The following is a 21,379-nucleotide window of genomic DNA, read 5'->3' as shown; positions in this document are numbered from 1 at the left end:
TACACCACATCTTCTTTACCCACATATCTGTGGATGAACACTTTGGCTACTTCCATAATTTGGCTATTGTAACCAATGCTGCAGTAAACACAGGAATGCATGTAACCCTTTGAATTAGTGTAGACTGAGGCTTCTTGAGGCAAAGCAGAATCTTTTTCAGAGATGGTTGAGTATCAGTGCATTTAATTTGGAACAATTTGTACCCCAGTGGTCAAGCATTCCCCACTACAGCAACATTTCTCACGCTTAGCACTGTCAACATTTTGTTGAGTGGGGCTGTCTATCCATTGTAGGATGTTACGCAGCACCTTTGGTGTCTACCCTCTAGATGTCACTGGAATATTGACAGTTTTGGCTATCAAAAATATCTCCAAAAATTGTGAAATGTCTCCTGTGGAGGGGGGCGCGGGGGGACTATCTCCCCATTCAGAATCATTGACTATAGTGATCTTTAAATATAGCACAGCTGGAAGGAAGTTACCTATACAGGGTCCCTAAACTCCGATGTTGCAATAATTTTACATTGAGGGCCCTGTTTAAAAAGGGGCTTTTAAGGTGCTCTCCACAACTAAAAATAAAAATGGACATAAATACACATTTCCCATAATTGGTATATAATCCCCATATCATAGTCTCCCCTACGGTATATATTATCCTTTCAGCCTCCTTTCTCTTCTGTTGGTCCTCTCACCACCAGTGTGATTTATGGTAAGAACACTAGACTTCTATCTACCTGAGGTCAGTGTCCAAATTCCGACATTCATCAAATTTACTTATCGGTCTCTCATTTTACTACTTACAGAATTCTGGATTACGGATGCATGACTACATTATGGTATAAATGATTCGGAAGCATGTGTAAAAATGTGTAACATGCTGCTTGACACTTTATACATGCCAAGTGAGTATCACTTAGGCTGAACTCTGTTCTCTGATAGTCCTGTTCTCTTTTGAGGAGATAGTCCTATTTTCCATCCGCCTTTTCTATATGAATTATTTACCTCTTCCAAATTACGTTTCTCGTATCACTCAGCATTTTCTGCTTCACATGTGCTCACCAGTTCCTCACAATGTATAATTATCACTTTATTAACTTTGCTTAATAATTCCAGTGACTGAGCCATGCAGATCGTCTGTAGTGACTTCATTTTTCTTAATTATGGGCTATATTTTCCTGTGTCTTTGCATGACTTATGATTTTTATTACGTTAAATATATTGAGTATAAAACCACCATGGAGGTAAAAGTTTAATGATTTTTGGGTTTCTTTATGTACCAAGGTGTGCAGACTCTGTCTTTTGTCTGGAAGTTGTAATGAGGGGCTGACCCTTCAGATTTCTCTTACTGTTAGTCTGAACCATGACTAGGTCACAGTTTAATTACATTTTTTTTTTTTGTTTTGTTTTATCAGTTGTTAGCCCAACCACTAACCTCTTATATCTCAGCTTCCTTTTTATTCATGTCGTATTTGAGCTGGGGGAAGTTGGCCACCATTTCAAATATTCTGTGGTTCACCTTTGGGTTCTACTTCAGTGTGGAATCTAATAAAACCCAGGAGAATCTGCAGGACTTCACTAATCCTGTCTCTTTAACATCTCCTACACAGTTGAAAATCTGGGGAGAGGGATGCTGGAATGAGTGAGGTGTCCACCCATTTAGGTCTTAGGTGTACTTAACATCTAGCGACTTAGATACATCTAGCTAGATGTATCTAAGTCTTAGGTGTATCTTAGACTACTTATGTCATGTCATCTTCCTATACCTGCTTGAAAATGCTACATCCTAAGATGCCACTCAGATTTTTCTTCTTTCTTTCTGCTTTTATGATAGAAGCAAATAACAAGTTGCAAAATATGTTTAAATAGTTCATTTAAGTAACATGATCATTGAACATGTATCAACACATATTTTCCCATTTCCCAAACCTTGCTTTTGGATTTTGTCTTTAAAAGACTAAGAATGAGGGGCATTTTAATTTATTTGTGTTTGTCTAAGTGGACCCCGATGTCCAAAAAGCAGACAGCCTAGATAGGAGCAAATCCCATACCAGTAGTAGTATTGCCTCCCACTGATTCCCAGATCCAGGGGGGCAAAAAGAGCAAAGGTTCTTGGACTTAAGCAGGCCACTTATCCTGTCAGGTCATAACGCCCATTATGTAGAGGGAGTCAAGGGTGAGGAATAGCTGGAAAGTCTGGGTGTCTTTAAAACACACTAAATCTAAGTTTTTTGCCTCAGGGAAACTGACTCAGTGAAGACTAGCAGATGAAATACTACCAACTTCCTTATCTCATTATTCCAGGTAAACAGTGAAAAAACATTTATGACATCCAGTATCTTTTTTTTTTAAGTTTATTTATTTATTTTGAGAGAGAGAAAGAGAGAGCATATGAGTAAGGGAGGAGCAGAGAGAGAGAGAGGGAGAGAGAGAATCACAAGTAGGCTCCACACCGCCAGCATAGAGCCTGACGGGGGGGCTCTGACTCACAAACTGTGAGATCACGACCTGAGCCGAAATCAAGAGTCAGACACTTAACCAAGTGAGCCACCCAGGTGCCCCCATCCAATGTTCTTATTTGTAGTCAGTCAGGTATTTATAAGCCACATCAACTAAATGAAATCAATTAGTTCTTTTCAAATATATCACTAAAGCTAATTACAACTTAAATACAGCATTTCTCTCTAAATGCAGACAATTCCACGATACAAAAGTGCCACTATCTTGCTTATAATTTAAGGTCTAGAGACATAAACAAATTTTGGGATAATCTGTGGACCAAAGAGAGGATTTTCTGCTCTCTTTGGTAGCAGAAAATGGTAGCTTTTGCTTCAAGGGCCTGTTTTCTATAAATGGGGTTATAGTGAATGCTACTTTATACAGACTCCTAAGAGGATGTCAACATGAACGTCAGCCACCTTTTCTTTATTTGCATGTTCTCTGCCACCATGTCAGGATATTTGGATCAGAGTTTTTTGTGTGGGGGAATATGTGTTGACAGTTATTGATTTATCAGTCAATATGATTGTTGCTTTGCAGAATATTACCATTTTCATTCCAGGCACTATGCCAAGATCACGATATTAAAAAAAAAATTTAGACACAATCCCTAGTAAAAATGCGAATCTACTTGTGTTCGTTTTCAAGTTAATCTATGTGTTACATGTGCATTTGAGTCTGTTCACCGGTATGAACTTACATTGGACTTAAAAACAAACAAAACCTAAATTCGTAGCAGAAAAGGTCAATTACTAAATCCAGAAATCAATCTTCAGATTTTATTTAGTTTTGCTCCTCTGGATATGTTTGCACTCCAGCACATGTATTAAGAAGGCCTGTTTCATTTTAATTGAACTTTTTAAATTGAGATACTTTCAGATTCATACATAGTTGTAAGAAATAATATAGAGGGGCAGCTGGGTGGATCAGTTGGGTGAGCATCCAGGTCTTGGTTTTGACTCATGATCCCAGGGTTCTGGGATCGAACCCTGAATTAGGCTCTGCACTGGGCATAGAGCCTGCTTAATATTCACTCTCTCTCTCTCTCTCTCTCTCTCTCTCTCTCTCTCTCCCTCTGCCCCTCTCCCTGCTCGTGCACTGTCTCTCTCTCTGTCTCAAAGTAATAAAAAAAATTAATTTAAAAGAAAGAATATAAAAAAATACCATTTATCTATTATGCAGTTTTATCATTTTGCAAAACTATAGTGGAATATTATAGCAAGGATACTGATTTTGATACAAAGTATGGAACATGTTTATTGCTACAGGGGTCCCTCAAGTTGCCCTTTATAGCCACATCAATTTCCCTCTTACCTATTCTTTCCTTCCTTCCCAGCAGCTGATAATCTGTTCTTTATTTCTATAATTTTGTCATTTCAAGTATACATATTTTATATAATATATAAAATATAAATTTAATATAAATATATAACATAAAATATAGTATAATTATATATTAATATATGATAATTATATATAAATATATACCATATTTTGTAAAATAATATATACAACATATGTTATATATTATATATACATATTTTATGTATTTTATGAATCTTATATATATAAAATCATATAATATGTAACTTTTTGGAATTGTATTTTTCTCTTAGCCCAATCTCTGGAAATTCACCTAGGTTGTCATGTGTATCAATTGTTCATTCCTTTTTACAATTGAATAGCATTCCATGGTGTGGATGCAGTGTAGCTTGTTTTATTTCCAGTTTCACTGATATATAACTGACCTGTATTAAGGTGAACAATGTGATGATTTGATACATGTATGGACTGAGAAGTGATTGCCACAGTAAGGTTAGTTAACACATCCTTCACCTCACATAATTACCATTTTTGTTGTTAAGGCAAGAACATTTAAAATCTCTCTTTTTAAAAGCAACCTGTAAGTATACAGTACAGAATTAATAACTGTATTCACCATCCTATACTAGATACCCAGAATTCATTTCTCTTATAATTAGAAGTTTGGCCAACACTTCTTCCCCTGCCTCCTAGTCCCCGGCAGCCACCACTCTACTGTTTGTTTCTATGAGTTCAGCTTTTTCTTTTCTTTTTTTTTTTTTTGTTAAGCATATAGTGACATCATACGGTATCTGTCTCTGACTTATTTTACCTATCAGATGTCTTCAAGTTCTATCCATGTTGTTACAGATGATAGGATTTCATTTTTTCTTATGCCTGAATAATATATATAACATGTGCATGCATATTAATATGAAATATGCATATAAACATGTACGATATAAATATGTTTGCATATATCCCATATAATATGCATATGTATATGTAAAATACATGTACTATATATGCATATATTCCACATGATATACATATACGTATGTGTGTACAACACATGTATTATACATGTGTAGAAATGCATAATACATGTATCACAATATACATATGCATGAATTACATATATATTGTATATTCATCTGCATGTTGCATACTCACCCCACATTTTTTTTTAAATTCATCCATTGATGGACAGTTAATTTGTTTCCATGTCTTGACTTTTGTGAATAATGCTGCACTGAACATGGGAAGTGTGCATATGTATGAGATCCTAATTTCATTTGCTTTGAGTAAATACTTAGAAATGGTATAGCTGGATCATATAACATTTCTATTTTTATTTTTGTTGAGGAATCTCCACACTGGTTTTCACGGTGGCTTTATCAATATACACTTTCACCAACAGAGCACAAGTGTTCCCTTTTCTCCACATCTTCACCATCATTTGTTATTTCACCTTCTTGATAATAACCATTTTAACAGGTGTGAGGTAATATGTCAAAGTGGTTTTAAGATACATTTCCCTGATGATTAGTAGTGGTAAGCACTTTTCAAGTACTTTTGGATCATTTGTATATCTTATTTTGGAAATGGTAATTGCACATTGATAGCAATGCTAAACATTTTCATGAGATTATTTGCCATATGGATGTCCTCTTGTATGAAATGTCTCTTCATGTTTTTTTTTTCCCATCATTGTCTGATTGGATTTGTTTTTCCTGATGAGGTTTTAGTGTTTTTTTTCTTTGTTTATTTGTTTTTGGATATCTTAGATGCCAGTGTTTTGTTGGATATGTAACTTTGAGATATTTGTTTGCCAGCAAGTAATTGGGCTTTTGTTACTCTTAACAGGGTATTTTGCAGAGGGAAAGTTTTTATTGTGGTGAAGTCCAGTTTATCAAATTTTTCTTTTCTGGATCATATATTTGTTGTCAAATCTAAGAAATATTTTTTTAGCCTTAGAATCTAAATATTGTGTTTCTTTCAAAAGTTTCATAGTTTTAAATTTATACATTAAATTTAAATTCATAGTTTATAAATTTTAGGTTTCAATTCATACTGTGTTAACATTAACAAAATGTGAAGACTTGGGATGTCTGGGTGGCTCAGTTGGTTGAGTGTCTGACTTTGGCTCAGGTTGTGATCTCAAGATTTCCTGAGTCTAAGCCCTCCTCTTGCCGCCCCCCACTTTGGGTTTCACTGCTGGTTAGCACAGAGTCTGCCTCAGATCCTCTGACCCCTCTCTCTCTGCCCCTCCCCAGCTTGCATGCTCTCTCTCTCAAAAATAAACATTTTACAAAATAAAGAAATAAAAAATAGGGTAGTATGAGGACGTATGCCAAAATTGTTTTTTCCCTCTATAGATGTTCAAATGATTTTCCACCTTTGTCAAAAGTCAGGCATATTTGTGTGGGTCTATTTCTAAGTTTTTTTCTTTTCAGTTCCATTGACTTATATGCTTATCCTTTTTCTAACAAAGCAATCCTGATTTCTATAGCTATATAATAAGCCTTTAAATAGTGTAGACTGATTCTTTCCACATTATTATTCCTTAAGGTTTATTTTAGCTATTCTATTCCCTTTGCTTTTCCATAAAAGTGCTAGAACATTCTTGCCTAAATATACAAAAATATGTTATAATTTTGATATTAATTGCATTAAACCTGCATATCCATTTTTATTATATTGAGGTCTTGAAATTAATATTGACTCTCCAAATTCATAAACATGATGTGCATTTCAACTTATTTAGATCTTCTTTATTTATCTTTTTCAAGGTTGGATAATTTCAGCTTTCAAATACTACACGTACTTTGTTAGACTTATATCTAAGCATTTTATTTATTTTGGCAATTGTAAATGGCATTGTATTTGAAATTTTGATATCTATGTGTTCGTTGAGTTTTATATATTTATCTTATCCTGTGACCTTGCTAAACTATCTTTTTAGTTGTAGGATTTTCTTTGTAAATAACTTGGGTATTTTTATATAGGCAGTCATGTCATCTGCAAAAAGTGACAGTTCTATTTTTTCCTATCTAATCTGTATGAACTTTATTTTTTCTTGACTTACTACACTGTCTACAATTTCTAGTACTGTTGAATAGGAGTACTTAGAGTGGGCGGCTGGGTGGCTCAGTTGGTTAAGTGTCCGACTCCTGATTTCAGGTCAGGTCATGATCTCACAGTTTGTGGGTTTGAGCCCCACATTGAGCTCTGTGCTGACAACATGGAGTCTGCTTAGTTTTCTCTGTCTCCCTATCTCTATGTCCCTCCCCTGCTCCTGCACACATACACACACACACACACACTCTCTCTCTCTGTCTCTCTCTCTCTCTCTCTCTCAAAATAAATAAATAAACATTTTAAAAAAAGTGTTTAGAGTAGAAAAATTTACTTTATTCCTGATCTTATTAGAAAAACATTTGGTCTTAGATCAGTAGGAATAGTAATAGCTATAGATTTTTTTTTGTTCTTTTTGTTGTTGCTTTGTAGATGCTCTAAATCAAATGGAAGAAGTTTCCTTTATTACTATATATCTGAGAGTTTTTATTATGATGGATGTTTATTATGATGGATGTGTTTCTTCTCTAGACTTCTAATATGGTGGATTACTTTGATATTGGGTTAACTGGGGTAGTTGGTACTTTTTAATGAATTGTTAAAAATGACAACTTGAAGTTGTTGAATCTTTAGTGGATATGTTTCTTCTGTTCCCTAATTATTATTTTTTATGTCTGTAGGATCTGTAGTGACATCCCTTGTTTCATTCCTGATATTGGTAAATTGTGTCTTCTCTCTATTATTCTTTCTCACTTTTGCTAGGGTGTGTCAATTTGTTTTCAATGTTTTTATTTATTTTTGAGAGACAGAGAGAGAGACAGAGTGTGAGTCACGGAGGGCCGGAGAGAGGGGGAGACACAGAATCCAGGCTCCAGGCTCCAAGTTGTCACCACAGAGCCCAACATGGGGCTCGAACTTACGAACCGTGAGATCATGACCTGAGCGGAAGTTGGACATTCAACTGACTGAGCCTCCCAGGCGCCCCGAGGGTGTGTCAATTTTATTAACATTTTCAAAGAAACAACCTTTTGTTTCATTATTTTTTCCTGTTAATTTTGTGTTGCAATTTTATTAATTTCTGTTCTTTTCATTCTTTCCTTCCTTGTGCTTGATTTGGGCTTATTTTGCTCTTTGTGTATAATTTTGGTCATTACTTTAAGTGTTCTATAATCTATATACAACATTCCACAGCCTAGTGATTTCATCATTTTACATGTTTAAATGTAGAAACTGAACCTCTCTTTTCATTCCTTTACCTTCCCCTATTGATAGCACTAGGGCCTTAAATATTTCTTCTACATACACTTAGACCCACATCAGATGTCCTTCCACTATTTTTTTCAAATGTCACACAACAAGTTAAACTCAAGAAGAGAAGCAAAATTTGCTGTATTTACCCATATTTTTGCTTGCTTTGTTTGTTCTTTCTTGCTGATGTTCTTAACATCCCAGTGTTGGTGTTGCCCATGATTACCTAGCTGAATATACAAGGACATTCAAACAGGGCAGAAATTTGTATGTCAACAAGTAACTATGTTAGGAGGAAAAAAACAGCACACATTTCAAATTTACCTATTATATTTTCATTTAGAAATAATAGTGGAATTCTAGCTTGAGCTTAAACAATTAATGAGCACTCAACAGAGTTTGCACTTAGAATTTTACATCAGTCTATCATTAATATAGCAGATTCTGTTACTAAATTAAAATTCCAGTGTAACTGTCATATTTCAAGGTGACAAAAAAGTCTTTTAAAGTTATGTTTAGTGAAGTGGATTAAGTCAGAGCTATAGAATTTCCTTTTTCAAACATGATACTCCCAAGAGAACTTGTTAAACTGTATTTTCACAATGTAAAGTATGCATTTAAAAATATGCCATTTCAATATACAATGAGGAATTTTATTCCCACTCTCCTACCTCTGTAAAACTCCTAAATTGTCAATTTACTTAGGAAGTTGAGAGACATTTTCTTGTTAATTCAGAACGCTTAATTGGATGCCAGTCTCTTAAAGTCCTTGATTCTTTAGTTTCTAAGTAAAAAAACAAAAACAAAAACAAAAAACACAATATAATTTGGAAAAAATATATGTGTAAACCATCTTATACTGAGTTTAATATTATGAAGCAAGTTTTTAAATAAATGGCATATATACATCCAGTAATGTCATTTGTTAACATTATGTCTATTGGCAGAAGATCTTGCCATTAAAACACATTGATAATTATCTGTAATTAGTGTATATATTTTGCTTGCAATTTTCATTCTCATGTTATTTCACAATTATGGGAAAATGTAAAGAAGAGTAAAAGGAACTCCCATAAGAAGTCTTGACCCAGCTTCACTATTCATGTTTTTCCCATTTTCTTCATCATTTTTCTATAAATATGCGTATGAAATTTTATGAGCTATTTGAAAGCAGGTTGCAGATACAGTGCCCCTTCACTCCAAAATACTTTAGTAAGTTTTCCCTATATAACTATATTATGGTTAATAACATGTGGAGATTTTACTTGGATACAATACTACTTAATCTACATTACATCTTTAAGGTTTTTCAGTTGCCCCGATAATATTTTTTATGGCTATTTTTCTTTTCCTGGGTCGTGATCCTCATACAGGTTTGTGAGCATTTTGTTCGTCATGTCTCTTTAGTCTTTTTTAAATTGGAACACTTCAGCCTTTCTTTGTGGTTTTTTTTTTCACTTGAACATGTTTGATGATAGAGGCCAGACATTTTATAAAATGTCTCTAATTTGGATTTGCTTAATGTTTTTTCACGATTCTATTTAAATAATTCATTAATATCAGGAATTCTAGCCAAAGTGATGATATGTGTTTTGGAGTGCATCTTAAGGAGAGACAGTTGATGTTGGTTTGTCAAAATTTGTTGGTGATGTTGGTGCTGATCATTTGATTGAGGTAATATTCACCAGGTTTCTTTAAAGTTACTATTTTTCCTCTTTAATTAATAATTAATTTATAGGCATATTTTGAAACTTTGGAAATGTCAGTGTTCCTTATCAAACTTTCACTGAGTAGTATTAGCATCCATTGATAATTTTCTGAATCTCTCATTCCTTTTATATTTATTTATTCATTCTATTTATAGTTGGCATTCTCTTGTAAGAAGAAATATCCTTCTTCTAATTATTTAATGATATTTTTATATTGCCATGGACTTATAAATTCTCACTTTGTTCAGTGAGTTATAACTTGTTACAATCATTATATATTCTGCAGCTCAAATTTCCCTAGAGTTGGCCAGTCATAATCTTTCTCAACTGGTTACTTGTCCCTTTGATATGACTCATTCTTTGAGCCTTTCCTTACTTTCTCTTATTATATGGTGTTCCGGGATCAACTTTCTCCTGTTCCTGAAATCAGTCTTTAGGACCTATTTATTTATTTATTTATTTATTTGTCATTTTTGGTGCAACAGGACTTTGCAAGATCAGGTCATAGAGTAGTCCTGATTTCCTTTATGGGAGAATGATGTTTAGGAAACAAAATTTAGATGTTACGTGAACTCATTACTATTTTTATATCAAAACATCTAGGCCCTTTCATCAAACAGATAAGATGAGATACCTATTCATCTATCTATATGTCTGTCTGTGTCTATATATCTATCTACCTAGGTATCTATTCATCTACCTATATACATCTATCATATATCTGTCTAAAAAGACAATTCTGTGCCACAGGACACAATTTAATTTTCCCTCTTAAGCTTGTTTTTAATCCCTTTCCCCAGTGGGGTCTCATTATCCTCAATTCTGTAAAAGCTTAGAATGTTCACAAATTAGCTTTAGACTTGCAAACATATACCACTGTGAAGAACAAAATAATTTTGAATCCAGTATTTTCACAGTTTTTTTTTCCTGTTTGAGATAAAATTTATACACATGGAAATGCACAAATCTTAAGTGTACAATTAGATGAGTTTTGAAAAATGAATACCCATGTAACTCACACCGCTATTAAATTATAGAGCATTTTATTGCTACATAAATTTCCCTTGTATGCCTTCATGTCAGTCCCCTCTTCTGTCTCCATTCTCCAAAAAGTTTTTCAGCATACATTAACTTGGCCTATTTTAGAATTTCATGTACATGGAGTCATACATTATGTGTTTTTTGCTTTTGTTTCTGGCCTCATTCTCTCAACACATGTGTGAGATCTACCAGTGTTGTTACATGTAATATATAACATATATAAGCATCTGAATCATATTGTGTTGAATGAATATTAATGTCCTTATGCATTCTCTTCTCTTCTGTGGACATTTGTATTATTTCTAGTTTTGGATTGTTCTCAATATTGCTGCCATGATAGTCACATACAAGTCTTTATGGGTGTGTGTGTGTGTGTGTGTGTGTGTGTGTGTGTGTGTCAAGATATATATATATATATATATATATATATATATATATATATATATTTGTGAATAAACAGCATAGGATATAGTTGCAGAGTTATAGAATTGGAATATATTTATCTTTATAAGAAACTTTTAAGCCTTTTTTTCAGAGTCATTCACTTTACATTCCCACCAGAAATTTATGGAAGTCTGGCTGAGCTATATATTTGCCGCCATTTGGTGGTGTCAGGCTTTCCTTTTTTTTTTACTTTTTTACTGTTTTTGTTTTTTGTTCATATTTAAATTTTTGTTTTAGGCATTCCAGTTGTGTGTGGTAGCATATTATAAATATAATTTGCTTTCATTTTTCATTTGACTGATGATCTCGTATACTAATTGACTATATGAATATTTTCTTTTAGAATTTTTTCAAGTTCTTAGAAATTTTAAATTATCATGTTTGTTGAAGAATTCTTTATACTGCCTACCCATCCTTTGCATACATTTCCTTTCAATGTGTGGTTTCTCTATTTTCTAAATAATTTTTTGATGGGAAAAAGATGATCTTTCTTTAATTTCTCCTTAGCTTCTTATTTTTTTAATTTAAAGATGCAATTGGCTTTATTTATTTTTATTTTTTACATTTATTTTTTTATTTTTGAGAGACAGAGAGAGACAGAGCACAAGTGGGGGATGGGCAGAGAGAGGAGGAGACACAAAATCCGAAGCAGGCTCTGAGCAGTCAGCACAGAGCCCTCAGCACAGAGCCCGACGTGGGGCTCGAACTCACAAACCACAAGATCATGACCTGAGCTGAAGTCGGATGCTCAACCAACTGAACAACCCAGGTGCCTGGTGTAATTGGCTTTATTAAGCAATTTATGAATAGGGCAGCATCTCATCTAGCAAGTAGAGAAATAAGTTATGAGTTACTGAAGCTCTGTTATGTATGTATGTATGTATGTATGTATTTTAAGATTTTATTTTTAAGTAATCTCTACGTCCAATATGGGCTCAAACTCATGACCCAGAGATCAAGAGTCATACACTCCACCGAATTAACCAGCCAGGTACCCCTGTATTTTTTAAATCATTTTTTTGTCTTTCTGTTCTTCAGGTTAGATAATTTCTGTTGATAAATCCAAGCTTACTGATTTTTTTTGTCTCTACCATTTCCAATCTGCTGTAATTGAATTTTTTAAATCTTGGATTATGTACTTATTAATCCTCATAGTGTTTTCATTTAATTAAATTTTCAAATTTCCATTATGCTGCTGATATTCCCATATATTACTTCATTATGATCATGCTTTTAAATGCTTGAATACATTCAGAATAACTGCATGAAAGACCTGTTGAAAAATCTATCTGGATTGTGACTGTCTTCCTCTTCACCATGGGTCACATGTGTCTTGTCTCTTCAAAGATCTAGCTATGCATAGTTATTTGCTGGACATTGTAGATATGAGACAGAGTACAGATTATGTTGTCGTTTAATTACCAACATTATTTGGGTTCTGTCAAAACTGATTCAATTCCTTCTTTGGGTAAATCTCTAAGTTGTGAACTTAGTTCTCGGGCACATCACGATTTCACTGTATGGTTCTCACTATGGATGTTCTGCTGTCTTAACTGAATGCCTGATGTGTTCTCAGTACTTTGGTTGAGCTGGAACTCTAATATATTCCATTATACTAGGTCATCGACATCACTACTCAACTGTCAGCCCTCTGACAGGTGCTCTCTGCAGAGCCTTGTGTAATCTCACCCACAGTGAATGCCCACACATCTGTGTGGGCTCCTCTTTCTGCATACATTCCAACTTTATGGGTATGTTGTCCCAAGTTCTGGCTGCTTTGCTTAAATATCCCAGAACTCTTGCTTCTGCCTCCTTAGCTTACCAAAACTGCCTCTCCATTTCTGGTCCATTTTCTTGCTCTACTACAGGAAAGTGCTCAAGGCAGAAAGCCAAGGCAATTTTGACATGATTGATACGCTAACCTGTATGTGTTTTTCTTCTTTAAAGCATCATTTTCCTGTGCTACCTGTTGTTCAAGGTCAATGGATACTGTTCCTTCATATAGTTTGTTCAGTTTTACAGTGGTTTTCAGTAGGAGGCTGGGTCTAATCCCACCTGTTCTGTTTTGGTCAACACTTGAGTTCAGCTACAGGTATTTTCATATAATAATAATAGAACTTTTTTTTCTTTTCCCTCTTGTTTAATAAGGTATAATGGACCTACAGAATTGTATAACTTTAAGGTGACTTGACTTGATTTGACTTACATATATTGTGAAATGATTTACTTAACATCCGTCATCTCATGTAGATTTAAGAAGAGAGAAAAAAAGTTACCTTTTTAAAGAGACTAAAGCAAACTTTAGCTGTATGAGTGAATTTTTATGCTCTCTCTGTGTTATTTAAATTGCCTAGTTATCATATCTAATAAACTCAGCTCTGTGTTCTCGTGTAGTCTTTTATTTTCATTTTGTGAAGTGGTGTAAATTACCACCAACTTTCTAAAGCTGTTTAAAAAATAAAGGAGATAATCTACATGAAAATTCTTGTGAGCTATAAAGTGCTAGAAAATGAAAGGTATTCTTATTATAGTATTTCCCGCTTTATCTGCAGGGGATATGTTCCAAGACCCCCTGTAGATGCCTGAATCCAAGGACAGTACCGAATTCTATATATCTGGTTTTTTCCCCTATGCACACATACCTATTATAAAGTTTAATTTATAAACTAGGCAGTAAGAGTTTAACAACAATACCTTAATAATGGTAAAATAGAACAACTATAACACTATGCTGTAATAAATGTTATGTGAATGTGCTCTCTTTATCTCTCTCTCTCTCTCAAAATATTTTACTGTACTGTACTCAGCCTTCTTCTTGTGAGGATGTGAAATAAGCTGCCTGCCTGATGAGACGAAGTGGGATGAATGATGTAGGCATTGTGACATTATCACGAGGCTGCTATTGACCTTCTGACAATGGAAGGATCATCTGCTTCCAAACCTCAGTTGACCAGGAGTAATTGAAACAGGGTAAGGGAAGACTGTTCTATGGGGCAGAAGTAAACTTTAATTCGGTCTTTGACCACGAATTCCACCAGGGAGAAGTTAGAGTTGATAGTTCTTAAGGATGTTCATTCTCCTCAACATGTTTGTTAGCATTAAAGTGGTAAAAATGAGATTCAGTTTTGTTTTTACAGAGCAAGTAAAGATGATCTAACTAGTCTAAATTTTGAATAATTAGATGAAAAATAGGAATTTTCCTAAAGTGTATCTTAATTTCTTAAATATATATAGTTACAAAGCTTGGAAGTAATTCCATAGAATAATATTGGTTATTTTATTTATTTCTATGTTTTTAATGTTTATTTATTTATTTCGAGGGAAAGAACACAAGCAGAGGAAGGGCAGAGAGAGAATCCCAAGCAGGCTCTGTGCATCAGTGCAGAGCTCAGTGTGAGGCTTGATCTCATACACCGTGAGATAATAACCTGAACTGAAAGCAAAAGTCGGATGCTTAACTGACTGAGCCATCCAAGCACCCCAGAATTGGTTATTTTAGAAAATATACTTGTATCCTGAAATCGAGGCCTTCACCTTGCCAGTGACTTCCTTAACTCTGTATTTTTTACCTATCATGTGAGCAAATGAACTTTCTAATTTAAATTAAAAGCTTTTTTTTGTCAATTATAAGTTATTTTATTTAAAAGTTTAATACACTGACATTGGTTTTTTGTTGTTGTTTGCAATGAAACATTTAAAAAATACATTATTTTATTTACCCGAATATTTTCCCAAGGCTCCCCTTTGGGAGAAAATTAATTTCTTGAAAATACAAGCCAAATATGTTAGTCATAATTTTATGGTTTTAAAAAGAGTAACAGTGACATAAGAATGTTTGGCGTGGAACAGAAAATCCTATTAGCAGCAAACATCTGTGACAGTCTAAGAGTGGCATACACCGTGGGAATCTATTACAGGGCTAATCATTCTCCTCAGTTATTTCTGGGGATCTAGAAGAGAAATTCTGTTGTCTAAGAAAGGGACATTTACTTTTTCCCAATTTAGCAACATTAATTTAAATTGGTTGGCAACTTATCACACCATCTGCAGGGGGTATTCCAAAGGAGGAAGAAGACACAGAGGAAAAGCATCCAGGCAGCATTTAGAAAAGGTAGCAGGGGTTTTCAGTTTGATGCAGAAGGAAAGGGGAAGGATGGGAGTCAAGCAATCTAAGATTGTTTTTTTTCCAAAGCCTAACTAAATGGATTACATTGCTCACCATTTCTATTACATTTCTCCATTAGGTAACATGATCATGATCTGATTTTAGATTTGCAAATAATCAATATAGGATGGATTTCTAGCAAAGTATGTGCCCCAAATTGGAGAATTATAAAGACAAAGAAGGTATAGGTTTCTTCTGCGGAGTTTATGGATACATTTTGTACCGCCTTGTCTCAGGGAGGGTTCTGTGATCGGTCAAGGAATACCAGGATATGACCATTAGGAGAAATACACTGATTCATTTTCAGTCTTCTCTAGAAGACAACTAGAGAGGAATGGAGAGGAGGAGGGTAGGGAGAGACAGAGAAGGAAAAAGAGAGAGGAGAGCAAGTAATATAAGTCTTTTTTAAATGATGCAAGAAGAATAAACAGAGCGATGTGTAGATAGAAGAAAAGGGCACAAGGAAGAGAGGTGGAAGAAGTAAAGAGAGTAAGAAATAACACAAATCGATGTCAAGTATCTCTTGATTTGAAATCCTTATTTGGGGCTACTTTAAAATTCTCTTTATACTTTGCTCACCCAGTTATGTATGTGTAGGGAAAACAGACACATAATCTTTTTCAGTGAGTGATTCTCATGATCACGACAGTACCCATGCATAGTCCTAGTTAATTGGTCACAATTGACCAGCAACTCAAGTGATCAAACAGAAAACCCACTGTACTGACTTAATGCATCAAGCAAAAAGCTATTATGAAAGACAAGGTATAAGAAGTAGATTGGAATGTGTTTCTCCAGATATGTGTATGTGTATGTATGTGTGTGTATGTGTATATTTATAAATATAAATATAAGTATAAATATATATATATATATATATATTTTTTTTTTCCTATCAAGAGTTAGAAGTCCTAAGCCCTTTTACCCAATTAGTAGCTTGCACTAACTACAGTGGTGAAGGAGTAGACAATGCATTCTGAGCCCAGTGCAGGTTAAGTGTGTATACATACATGTGGATGGAAATACTTGAACTCTTGCCTTTCCCTCTTTTTTTTTTTCTTTGTTGATACGTATGGATTGTGAGTTTTCTTTCTCCCATTTATCCTGCATTTCAGAGCAAAGTCATATCTATAAAGTGTCATTTACAGCAATGTACAACTTCTGCTAAAGAACATTTCTCAAGATAGAAGGCAAGATGCAGGTGGTCAGAGGAATATATGGTGCTAAGTTTTATTTTTTCTAGCAGTACCATATGCACCATCCCTAGTATATTTTGGACTAAATTATATTCAGTAAAATGATCTGAGAATATAAGAATTATTTTTTTCTTCCTCCCTCCCTCTCTCTCTCCCTCCCTCCTTTCCTTCAAGAAATATGTTTCAATCACTACATGACTCATTTATAAAATAACTTTTGGAATAGAGCCTATTTAGAATTACTCCTTATTTATTTCCCTAGCATTTTTCTTAAATCTTGGTACTGCATTCTCCCTTTACTCAGATTTGTCATAGGGAATTCAGTTAAAATAAGTGAAGATTTTTTTTTGGGGGGGGGAGGAATTTACATTTGTACTCTAAATTTATTTTAATTGTATTTGTGTTTTCCCTTAAATTAAGAACCGTATCTATTGGGGTGCCTGGGTGGCTCAGTCAGTTGAGCTTCTTACTTTGGCTCAGGTCATGATCTCATGGTCTGTGAGTTCGAGCCCCGCGTCAGGCTCTGTGCTGACAGCTCAGAGCCTGGAGCCTGCTTCAGATTCTGTGTCTCCCTCTCTCTCTGACCCTCCCCCACTCATGCTCTGTCTCTCTCTGTCTCAAAAATAAATAAACATTAAAAAATTTTAAAAAAAGAACCATATCTATCTTTTTATATTTTGGTTCAAATTTTTAGTTTTCTAAAAATACTTATTTCTCATAGAATTCTGAAATCATGTACATTTGTTATTATGTCACCCAATATTTGTTGAACTACTGTTATGTGTCTAGCTTTTGATTAGCATCTGAGGGTGGATAGGTGTATAAGACAGCCCCTGAAGATATATGGAAATATTTGTAGTACATTGTTTAAGTAATACGATAGATAATGTACACAGAATACTTGGGAAGCGTGAGATTTTTATAACTGTTTACTGCAAAAGATGAGAAAATTCCACAGATATGGTTAACATTTAAACTTGGAATTTCAAGAGACTCATGGGGAATGGAAGGTGGTGGTGGGTAAGAGTAGAACATGTGAGGAACAATCAACATTAGGGCTTAGGAGGAGAGGAGAAAAGGGTAAGGTGCAAGTATCTATCTATTTAGCAAATAGTTTATTGATACCAGGCATTCTTCCTAAGCCCTGGAAATATAGCAGTGAATGAACCTGGGAACAAAATCCACCTTGGTGAAGCTTACATTCTAGTAGACATACACTGATTGTCTGTGAAGAGACCTGAATGCTATTCGAAGGAGGTTGATCTAATCGAAACTTAGAACCCGCTGGGGTTTCATTAAGCTTGTGAGTGTCATGATGGGATCCTCATATAATAACAATAATTTGGTGGCATTTTAATAGATGAATTATGAGGAGTGATAAAATCTGAAATAATATTAAATGAGTATGGAACAAAATTAAAGCAGAGATAGGAGATGCAGAGAAGGGAATACAACAGGTGTCTAAAAGGTAGAAATTATAAGATTTGGGGACTGATTAGGCTTACGGGATATCTCACATAAGACTTTAAACAAATATGGATTTGATACTTTTAACTTATGTGATTGAGACTTTCAAATTTATTGTGTATGCACGTGTATGTATGTGTAAGTAGCTCCTATTCCTTTTTTTTTTAAGATTTTATTTAAAAAAAAAAGATTTTATTTTTAAGTAATCTGTATATCCAACATGGGGCTTGAATTTACATCCCTGAGGTCAAGAGTCACACCTTCTACTGACTGAGCCAGCCAGGCACCCCTCCTATTTCTTGAATTCCCAGCAAAGATAATAAAGAAAATTCAGATTTGGGTGAATACAGAGGATGGAGGAAAGATGAGCCATAATGCTGAAATTCTGATTTATGTGAAATCTGCAGTTCAGGAGAAATGCCTGAACTGAAGCTATCTGGGGTCATCTCATGTGTGTAGTAGTTGATAGGTTGGAGCTAGAAAGAGGTCCTGTGAAGAAGAGGCGAAGAAGAGATTTTAAAAAACCAGATACTTAGATGAAGTCATCAGAGACTGCTTATTATTTATTTGTTTGTTTGTTTGCTTTTATGAAGCCCCATTGAGCTGTCAACATTACAGTGTTGAACTTGTCTGGTTATTAGGCCACAGATTTATGGTTGGAACATACTGTATTTCTAAACACAAACAATATTTGAGTGTATCCCAAATTGTTTTTCATATACACGAAGTATGAGAAGATTCTCTCAAATCTGTTTTTTGCTCCAGAAACTTTTGTTGCACAAATGGTCATATTCTGAATTCACTAGGATATCTCACTTTTTAAATCAGCCAATCAATCAATCAATATTATAATTGTTTATTATGTGCCCGATACCAGACTAGATGCTGGAGTACCCCTCCACCTCACCTATCCATCTATCACATTTGAGAACTGCTCAGAAATCAACCTTGGAATCGATGGTCTGATGCCTAGATAGATCTGTTTCTGTGTTAAACGAGCCTTGGAAATTGTGTACAATTTCATCTTCAGGTTGTACTCTGTTTGGCACTGAGAATTTAGCTTCTAGCTTTTTGAAAGAATAAGTTATAAGCCAATCTGGCAGTCGAGTAGAGGACAATATTATGGTTAGGATTTTCAATAGTTTCCCCAGAAAACAGGATTGATGTTTCCATTATGACACAATGCCATAAATACAGCTATTTACTGCTGCCTGCTATGTTCTCTTTCCCTTATTCTTTGTCTATCTCTGCAAATTTTCTAGGCTAGACATTCAGTGGTGATCTGAGGGCCCATAATTTTGAGAATGATGCAGGGGCTGCCTCTCAGGGCATAAACATTTCATTCACTTGTGTGTCAATACACCAGCCTGTTGTAATTGCAGAGAGCAGTTTGTTCCTTTCCGTTTTTCTTGAGTGAAAACACCCAGCATGCCTAGAAACCTACCTCAGGGGATGCCTTTACTAAGGCAATTCCAGAAGGAGGGGGTTGTGATGCCTAGTTTCTGAAAGGAAATAATGGAGAGCAGTAGCCTGTACAACCTTCTGTTTCATATTATAAGCTATTCAGGAGTCAGATGTGTGGAAAAGACCAAGGAATAATACAATGTGAACTTGGTGAGTTTTAAACTTTCTCTGTGAATGTTATTTTGGTCATCCTATTTATTTTCTCACAGGGATCAAACACTTAAAAGAAATAGGTTTATGTGTCTGCCTCGGTGGAGAGAAATTAAGGGAGACTCCATGAAAAGTAGTATATTTAATCTCAAATCAGTCTTTGTTGTGTGTGCATGTGTGCGTGCGTGCGTGTGTGTGTGTATGTGTGTGTGTGTGTGTGTGAAGTAGCCCCAAGGAATACACTGCAGATGGTAAGGGATCACTCAAAACCCTTAGTAATCTAAAGGAAAGTCAAAGTTGTGGTATGCACGTACTACCAAAACTCGTACTTAACTAAATAGACAATAATGATAAATTGTAGGGTCATGGGGCTGCAAAATGTAGAGCCTCGGATGGCTACCCACCACCCTGTAATGTCTTCATTGACTTTTCTTTCTATAGTCTGTGTTCCCTTCATAGGGCCAAGCCAAAATATGTTTTGCCCTTGCCTTGATTTTTTGCTTTTATAAGTTAATGTTTTCAGATTTTTAAATATCTTTTTTTTAGATTTTTTAAATGTTTATTTATTTTTGAGAGAGAGAGACACAGTGTGAGTGGGAAAGGAGCAGAGAGAGAGGGAGACACAGAATCTAAAGCAGGCTTCAGGCTCCGAGCTGTCAGCAGAGAACCCAATGTGGAGCTCGAACTCGTGAACCCTAAGATCATGACTTCAGCTGAAGTCAGACACTTAACTGACTGAGTCACCCAGGTGCCCCTAGATTTTTAAATATCTTTATACCTGGACTTTGGTTTCTGTTTTATCTTCAGGGAATATGTATCATTTTTATAACTAGCTTAAAACTTTTAGTGTGTCTTCTAACTTCTATTTTTTCCCCTTTAATTTAAATGAAGTAATGATGATACTTTTTTCATGAAGGCTAGTGACCTCCAAAATCAAAAGGATAAAAAAAATCCAAAGGATATGCACAGGGTTGCCAAGCATAGGATGGTGGGGAGTAAAAATGTAGGGATAAACCAATTTTACTCAAGTAGCAGTTGGGTTCTTCTGACTGGAATGCTCAGTTTTCTCTTTAGAGAAAAAAAAAATTGCTTTTCTCTTCTCTCCCACCGTTTCCTTCTTCTGTGTAGAATCAGAATGTCTGGAGTGAATCTCGTTAATGAATTTTGGGAGACAAAGAAGGAATATTACTGATTAGTTTATTCAGTAGGTGTTTATTGAACTCTTACTACAAATCAGGCCCTGCACTACCATATGGCTTGGGAAAATCTTGCTTTTGGTGGTGGAAGGACATAAAGCTGGCTTGGGGTGTGCAGTGCCCCGAGGGTAGCATTTCAAACGTGCTGCTTCTGAATTGGAGAAAAGGATTAGGGGGAGAGGGAGTTACCTAGGATTCTTATATTAATCTGCTGGGATAATAGTAAACGTATATACTGAGTAGGATAATGCAATTTATATTTGGAAAACTTCCAATCCTTTTTTTAAATGCAAATTTTGGAGTGTAAAACCCTGCAGAATTAGAATAAAACAGTGGGGTGACATGAATGTAAAAGATTGAGGAACTTTGTGTTAATAGTGTACTTTGTATGTGTATAATGGGGAACAGTAGCCTATACAGCCTT

Source organism: Acinonyx jubatus, chromosome E1 (genome assembly GCF_027475565.1).
Source record: "Acinonyx jubatus isolate Ajub_Pintada_27869175 chromosome E1, VMU_Ajub_asm_v1.0, whole genome shotgun sequence".
Classification (NCBI taxonomy): domain Eukaryota; kingdom Metazoa; phylum Chordata; class Mammalia; order Carnivora; family Felidae; genus Acinonyx; species Acinonyx jubatus.
Note: the sequence above shows the minus strand (reverse complement) of the source record.